Source organism: Carlito syrichta, unplaced genomic scaffold (genome assembly GCF_000164805.1).
Source record: "Carlito syrichta isolate Samal-C Ts95f unplaced genomic scaffold, Tarsius_syrichta-2.0.1 Scaffold306578, whole genome shotgun sequence".
Classification (NCBI taxonomy): domain Eukaryota; kingdom Metazoa; phylum Chordata; class Mammalia; order Primates; family Tarsiidae; genus Carlito; species Carlito syrichta.
Window position 1 is genome coordinate 349,259 of NW_007250674.1, and position 6,895 is coordinate 356,153.

Below are 6,895 nucleotides of genomic sequence, written 5' to 3' on the forward strand. Positions count from 1 at the left end.
GCCGCGACCAGCCGAATCCCCAGCTGCGAGACGCCCCGAGCGCCGCTCCTTCCCCGGCCCTCGGCCGCGGGATACTCACCGCCCGCGGCCGGCGGGGCTGCGGCCTCACTGGGCTCCCGGCCCGGATCCCCGAAATTGCTGCTCTGCTCGCAGCCGACTGAGCGGCGGGGCGTGGGGATCTGCTGCGATGTCGCGGATCATCCTGGAGATGCGGTGCCCGCGGCTCGGCTCCCCGCCGGGTTCCGCGCGCTCCGCGCGGGGCTCCCGGCTACTCCGCCGCTCCCTGCCAGGCCGGGCGCGCGGCTTGTGGGGCCTAAAGCCCGACGCCTCGGTCCGGGTGGCCTTAAAAAGGGTGCGTTTGGAGGTGCCGGCACCTAACCTGGGCTGCCTTCCAATCGGTACAATTTCAGATCTTCAGGCTTGTTCATTCCTATACCGGCTAATTCTGGTTTGGCAGGAAAAAAAAATGCAGTCACCTCACATGCACACTCTTGTGGCCGGTTGAAGTTTATCGCCTTGGCTGAGGCTCTGCCAATGCTCTGCACATTCATAACTGGAGGAAAGGGCCGGAAACCCAATCCAGGAGGCAGGTGAGAATAGCAGTGTCTCCCCTTTCTCTGAGATAGACCCTCACCCCAGTCTGGGCCACAAAATATAGCAGTCTGCAGGGCGAAGAAAAGGCGAGCAGAGCCTGCAATGTTCTTGGCCAAAGAGGACTCCAAGTCCCTCATTCTTGTTTTGTTTTTGTTTGCTTGAGTCGGAGTCTCACTCTGTGCCCAGGCTGGAGTGCGGTGGCACGCTCACGGCCACCGCAGCCTCGACCAGCTGGACTCAGGAGATCCTTCCGCCTCTGCCTTCCCAGTCGCTGGAACTACAGACGCACGCCACAACACCCAGCTAATATTTTGATTTGTTGTAGAGACGAGGTCTCTCCAAGTTGCCCGGGCTGGTCTCGAACCCCCAGGCTCAGGCAATCCTCTGGCCTCCGCCTCCCAAAGTGCTGGGATGACAGGCGTGAGCCACCGCGCCCGGAGTACCAAGTCCCTCATTCTTTATCCCAGTTTGAGTACCACCTTTACCTGCTCCTTCTGCGCTATCTATTGTCTGTTACCTACCTTCGTGGCCCCAGACACAAATTTCATCTCAATGAGTTCGCATCCTGTTCCCAGCAGGGCACACAATACAGTGTTTTGTCTTCGGAAAGCTTTCCATATTTGTCAAGTGAATATGTGAATCAATGAAGTCAGTGCTATTTTACCCCACCTGAAAGATTTCCTGGTCATTTTCCACTGCTGTTGCAATAAATTTGTCACAAACGTTGCAACGGAAAACAACACAAATTCATTATGTTTCCGTTCTGGAGGCCACAAGTTTGAAATGGGTCACACTGGGCTAAAATCCGTGTTGGCACCTTGGAGGCTGTGTTCCTTCTGGCCGCTCTAGGGAAGAGCCACCAGCTTCTGGAGGCTGCCCGGGTTCCTTGGCTGGCGGCCACTTTCTCCATCTTCAAAGCCAGCAATGTTCCGGCATTCTGTGCCTCCTCCCATAAACACACAGCCTTCTGTCTCCTCTATTCTGCTTCCCTCGTCCACTTTTAAGGACCCTTGGGATTACATTAGGGTTACCTAGATAATCCAGATAATCTCCCTGCTTTAAGGTCAGCTGATTAGCAACCTCAATTCCATCTGCAACCTTAATTCCCCTTTTGCCAGGTAACATATTCACAGGTTTCATGGAGTAAGATGTGGACATCTTTGGGGAACGGTTATTCTTCACACCACAGATTCATCCCTCCCTTTGTCCCTTCCTCCCTCCTTCCTGGCCTTCCTGCCTTCTTTCCTTTTTCTTTGCAAAAAAACACTTTTTTCCACAAATATTGCACATTGCCATTTCTTATATCAACTCTTGATTAAAAAATCATTGAGAACATTGTGAGAAATTTGGCTAACTGAAAGCATTTTGCTGAGGTGCTAGGTATAAGTGGTCTAAATGTCTTACTTTTGCTGATGAGAACATGAGCTAATGAATGGTCAGTATTCCCTTGGGGTGTCCTCAGATCTCACTCATTTCAAGCAGGCTTTTGACAGCAAGTCGGGATTGGGGGTCCTGTTAAGCTCAAGTACAGATGATCCATCGTGTTTGAAAAGAGGTCTGTAAGATTTTCAAGTCTATTTTTTCCCCCTAAAACCTTACACATGGCCAGGAGCAGTGGCTTATATATGTAATCCAGGCACTTTGAGAGGCCGAAGTGGGACGATTGCTTGAGCCCAGGAGTTCAAGACCAGCCAGGGCACCATAGTGAGGACCCCCATTTCTGAAATAAAATTTTTGTAAAATAAAATCTTTATAGAAATAAAAAGATAAAATCTTGCTGATTTGTTGAGGTGTGGTTGATGTAGTATGAACTGTACATTTTCAGGTGTACAACTGGATGAGTTTTCATGTGTCTGTGGAACCTTAATTAAATGACTCCAAAGTTTTCCTTGGGCCCCTTTGTAGTCCAGTCCTCATCCTGCCTCCATATTCCCAGGCAGTCTTATAATCTGCTCTCTGAGAAGCTTCCACTTTGAACCATGAAGGTTTTTCTGCTGAACTGTTTTGATCATACAAGCATTGTTGCTTATTACTTGTTTGGCAGCCTCTCATTGACATGGGTGGGTTGAGGGTAGGTTCAAGGTAAAGGGTCCTACCTGCAATTTATGGGCTTATATGTGTGGGTTAAATGAATAGATATCCACTATCAATTAGCATGTAAAAGACAAGCACTAAACCCTTTTCATGTATTTGAAGTAGAGGAGCCTAATGTTATCTCTTGATTTTTAGACAAATTACATATTTATCTCACAACAGCAATCTTACCTTTAATTGAATTGTATTAGGTAAAAACTTTGCCCCTTAAGAAGGTAAAATGATTCAAGTGCTGTCTCTAAAACCCTTCTCTCTTAGTTTAATCATGTACTCAGGTGATTTCATAACCACATTGGAGCTGGGGTGGAAGTAATAATTTGGACTATCTGTGCCTTAATTATGGTGGTTTAATGGTGCAGATTAGGCACAGAGTAGGATAAAATCAGCTTTTGAGGAGGTTGCTAGCACAGAACACTGAAGGGTTTCGAGAAATGTCCTTAAAGTGTCATTATAACTGTCATATTTTTGTAGACAGTACAGCTATGAAGATGACCTGAAACCCACATGGTCCTCCAGAGCCACCCTCTGTCACTCTCTCAGTGTAGAAAGGAGCCCTCCTCCCCACCCCTCTGAGTTTAATGCAGGGTGACCAAAGACTAGAATCTAGAACCCATGTCTGAAATGCCAGTATGCTCAGAAACCACAGGGTAAACTACATTACACAGCCAGGCAAAGCTGTAAGAAGAAGGAAGAAAAAGCTTTGTCTTACACGGGACCGGAAACCCAGGGCTGTGACAAAATCTCTTGCCATCACTTGGCTTGTAGGATCAGTCTGTGTACACCCAGCAGTGTGCCTGGATTTATCTTTCTTGAAATGCTTATATCAGGACAGGCGAGTTGGCTCACACCTGTAATCCCAACATTTTGGGAGGCAGAGAGGCAGAGGCGAGATGATTGCTTAAATCCATGGGTTCGAGACCAGCTTGAGCAACAAGGCAAGACCTTGGCTCTACAATAAAATGAAAAAATTAGCCAGGCATGGTGGCACATGCCTGTAGTTCCAGCTACTTGGAAGACTGAGGTAGAAGGATCACCTGAGTCCAGCAGGTCAAGGCTGCGATGGCCATGAGTGTGCCACTGCACTCCAGCCTGGGTGACAGAGTGAGACTCTGACTCAAAATAAATAAACACATAAATAAATAATAAAAGTGAAATTTAAAAAAATTCTTATGTCAGGTGGGGACCCTGGTTATGTCTGGTCTTTGGCAAGCATCTTTAGTCTTTGCCTGCTACCAAACCAGCTTCCAGGGTTTCAGACTTTAGCAAGGCTTGGGAGGCAGAAGGAGGCTGGAGGTCTTATAGCTGTCTGGAGGCTCATGACAACCGCCACACTGGGACAACATTGGTGCTCCATAAATGTATTTTCAGACTTCAGTGAGGCCTCATTTTTATGCTTTATCCATGAATCACATATGCTAGTAGTTACTCTTCAGCTATTCATTTATTCTTTCCTTCTACACAAATTTGCTGAGTGTCCATTATGTGCTTTTATGAAGTGCTAGGGATACAGCAAAGGGCAAAACCAATAAAAGTGTTTTCCCTAATTGAACTTATGTTCCAGTGAGTGAATGACAGATGATAAACAAGACAAATAAGATATATGTATGTGTATAGATATATGATATCTATATATCTAAGATATATATGGCTAACTATATATCCAACTGTATATATCTACACTATATGCATTTAAATATATATATATATAGTCAGATAGTAATAAGTGCTAAGAAAAAAAGCTAAACAAGGACAAGAAATTTGAAGGATTATGATGGTGAGAAATCTTAGATGAGAGAGAAAGCTTCAACAAGAATGTGTTAGCCGGGCTCGGTGGCTCAGCCTGTAATCCCAGTGCTTTGGGAGGCTGAGGTGAGTGGATTGCCTGAGCCCGCGGGTTCAAAACCTGCCTGAGCAACTTGGCAAGAGCTCATCTCTACAGTAAATAAAAAATTAGCCAGACGTGGTAGCGCACGCCTGTAATTCCAACTACCTGGAAGGCTGAGGCAGAAGGATCACCAGAGCCCAGCAGGTTGAGGCTGCAGTGGCTGGGAGCGTGCCCCTGCACTCCAGTTTGGGTGACAGAGTTGAGACTCCAACTCAAAAAGACATGTGATATCTGCAGAAAGTGCAGGAAGGAGCCATGAGTGTATCAGCAGGAAGCTTATTCTAGCAGAGGAAATAGCAGGTGCAAAGGTTCTGAGGCAGAGGAAAGTGCCTGAAGCCTTGAAAATCATAGAAAAAAACTGGCATTTATTCAGAGACAAGAAGCCATTGGAGAGTTGAGAAGAGGAGTGACATGAGGATAGTGACATTTACCAAGATTCCTCCGGTTGCTAGATTGAGAAGGGATTGTGGGAGAACAGGGAAGAAGCAGAAAAACCAGTTAGAAGATGATTGCAATAATCCAAGGGAAAGACAATGGTTACTTGGACCATACAGGTTGCAATGACAATAGTGAAAAGGGATTGAATTCTGAAAATACTTTGTAGGCAGAGTTGCAGGATTTGTTTAAGAATTAATGTGGGGGCCGGGTATGGTGGCTTACACCTATAATCCCACACTTTGAGATGCCAAGGTGAGAGAATTGCCTGAGGCCACGGGTTTGAGACCAGCCTGGGCAACTTGGCAAGACCTCATTTATACAATCAATCAAAAAATTAGCCAGGCACAGTGGTGTGTGCCTGTAGTTCCAGCTACTAGGAAGGCTGAGGCGGAAGGATCACCTGAGCTCAGCAGGTCGAGGCTATGGTGGCTGTGAGCGTGCCACTGCACTCCATCCTGGGTGACAGAGTGAGATTCCAACTCAAAAAAAGAAAAGAAAAGAAAGGAATAAATGTGGGGTTTGAGAAAAAGAGGAATCTAGGATGACTCCAAGGTCTTGACCCAAGTTATTGAAAGAATGGAGCTACCATTAATCAAGATGGGAAGACTGTAGAAGGAACATATTTGGAGAGATATTAGATCAGATTTAGACCTGTTAATATTTTGCTTTACTGTGGCATATATATAGTCACACAATGAAGTATTATGCAATGATCAAAGGGATAAACTGCATCAACACACCATAATATGTTAAACATTAAATGGAAAAAACCCACAACAGTCTTTACATAAAGTTTTAAAAATTTAAACCAAATATTTCTGGAATACATCTAGATGCAACACAACTATATAAAAAGAAAACAAGAAAATGATGAGTATGGGTTGTAGGATGATAGCCTAATCACCTCCCAGTGGCCCCACTTCCTAATACCATCACCTTGGAGGTTAATACCATCACCTTGGAGTTTCAATGTGTGAATTTGGGATTGCAAGGGACATAAGTTTCAGGCCATAGCAGAGAATAATGGTAATAATAATAATACCTACCTCTTGGGTTGCTGTGAATATATGATGTCAACATAATAAAGAACACAAACACATGATCATCTCAACAGACACAAAGCAGCATTTGACAAGATCCAATAACCTTTCATGATAAAAACACTCAACAGACTAGCAATAGAAAGAAACTTCCTCAAACTGATAAAGGGCATCTATAAATATCCACAGTTAACATCATACTTGACGTTGAAAGATTAAATGCTTTACCCAAGGATCAGGAACAAGACAAGGATGTCCACTCTCACCACTCCTATTCAGTGTTGTATTAGAGGTTCTGACTAGAGCAATTTGGCAAAAATAAATAAATATTTTAAAATTAAGAGAAATAAAGGACATCTACATAGGAAAGAAAAAAGTAAAATTATCTTTATTTTCAGATGATATAATTTACATATAGAACAAAACAAAAATAGGACCAATAAATGAATTCAGCAAAGTTTCAGCATAGAAGATCAGTGTACAGAAATTAGTGGCATGTCTATCCACTAACAATTTCATTTACAATAGCATCGTAAGAATTTTCAAAATTTGGAATAAAATTAACAAAAGAAGGGACAAACTTGTACTCTGAAAATTACAACACACTACTGAAAGAAATTAAAGACTTAAATAAATGGAGAGACATCTCTCTGAACACCAGTGGTCCTTCCAGCCCATGCTGTTTCTGTAATCCTAAACCAGTTCCCTGCTGGGCCGGCTCTGGCTTCTCTGCAAGAGAGAATTAGACAGTTTCAATGTATTGCAAAGACCAAATACCAGCATTAGGGAACTCTTACAACTGTGTAATCAGTGATTATGAAAACAGGAAGCTGTCTTCTTCCCT

General features: G+C 44.2%; 1 protein-coding gene across 1 annotated transcript in view; it reads right to left on the reverse strand.

Annotated features, from left to right (window-relative positions):
• The window catches only part of SLC16A14 (solute carrier family 16 member 14), a 29,743-nt gene extending 29,221 nt beyond the window's left edge, over positions 1-522 (reverse strand). Inside the window, exon 1 of the mRNA XM_008063096.2 lies at positions 80-522. The gene's annotated coding sequence lies outside the window, so the exon portion shown is untranslated. The remainder of the gene's footprint in view (positions 1-79) is intronic.
• Positions 523-6,895: the final 6,373 nt, after the last annotated feature.